Source organism: Coregonus clupeaformis, chromosome 1 (genome assembly GCF_020615455.1).
Source record: "Coregonus clupeaformis isolate EN_2021a chromosome 1, ASM2061545v1, whole genome shotgun sequence".
NCBI classification, from domain to species: domain Eukaryota; kingdom Metazoa; phylum Chordata; class Actinopteri; order Salmoniformes; family Salmonidae; genus Coregonus; species Coregonus clupeaformis.
The window spans coordinates 6,553,232-6,554,856 of record NC_059192.1 but is presented as its reverse complement, the minus strand read 5'-3'; positions in this window follow the sequence as shown (position 1 = coordinate 6,554,856).

Sequence of the window (1,625 nt, the reverse complement as noted above, 5' to 3'; positions counted from 1 at the left end):
TTGTTGTGTTGTGATTTTGTTAGTTCATAACCAGCTACATATACAATATGTTTTAGATAACAATAAACTAAAACTAGAATACAGAAATAATTTTGTGATCTGCAATAAATTACTAATAAAGTAAATAAAAAAATAAATAAATGTTTATGTGTAGATAGGAACCAGTGGAGGCTGCTGAGGGGAGGACGTCTCATAACAATGGCTGGAACGGAGCAAATGGAATGGCATCAAACCATGTTTGATTTAGTTGATACCATTCCACTGATTCCGCTCCAGCCATTACCACGAGCCCGTCCTCCCCAATTAAGGTGGCACCAACCTCCTGTGATAGGTACGGTGCTGTATGTCGTTGTTCAGTTGAAGCGCGCAAAGCCTGGGATTCAATCAAAGGCGTGTTGTCAACCAGTGCATTGCACTTGACTTTTAAAGGTAATTTACACTATAGCCGACATCCAAGCTGAAATATTTACTACACAAACATACATAAGACAAAAAACAGGAGAATGACAAAAACTGAACGACTAAAAAGCACCATAAGGAAAAGCAAAGCAAAAATATGCGTTTTTAAGATCTTTTAAATATGTCCACAGTTTCGTCCCACCTCGGGTTCTCTGGCAGGCTATTCCAGAGGCAGGGGGCATAATAACTAAAGGCTGCCTCTCCATGCGTCTTGGTTCTAGGATTTGGGATGGTTAGAAGGCCAGTCAGTGTCAGAGGACCTGAGGGACCTACTGGGTAAATAACTTAAAAACATGTCTGATATGTATTGGGGTGCACAATCATGGTTTGATCTAAAAACCAATAGAATAATCTTAAAATGTATTCTAAAACTCACAGGCAGCCATTGCAGAGACCTTAAAACTGGTGTAATGTGTGCTCTCCGTCTGAGGAGACCATTACAGTAGTCAAGCCTGCTTGTAATAAAAGCATGGATGAGTCTCTCTGTATCAGCCTGAGAGAGAAACGGCCACACCTTGGCAATATTCCTCAGGTGGTAAAAAGCTATTTTGGTCACATTCCTAATGTGTGATTTGAAATTTAGTTCAGAATCTAAAATAACACCTACGTTTTTTTAACCTGGTGTTTACCTAACGTGTGGCCAGATTCTCTCTCTGTGCTTTGGCTCCAACAATAAATACCTCGGGCTTGTCTTGATTTAGCTGGAGGAAGCCATCCAAGTCATCTAATACAGTCTAATAATTTATCCGTGGAGCTAAAATCCTCTGGTGACACAGAATTGTAAAGTTGTGTATCGTCTACCATTTTGTTTCTGAGGTCTTGGCTGATTTCTTGCGATTTTCCCATGATGTCAAGCAAAGAGGCACTGAGTTTGAAGGGAGCTCTTGAAATACATCCACAGGTACACCTCCAATTGACTCAAATTATGTCAGTTAGCCTATCAGAAGCTTCTAAAGCCATCACATCATTTTCTGGAATTTTCCAAGCTGTTTAAAGGCACAGTCAACTTAGTGTATGTAAACTTCTGACCCATTGGAATTGTGATACAGTGAATTATAAGTGAAATAATCTGTCTGTAAACAATTGTTGGAAAAATCACTTGTGTCATGCACAAAGTAGATGTCCTAACCGACTTGCCAAAACTATAGTTCGTTAAAAAGACATTT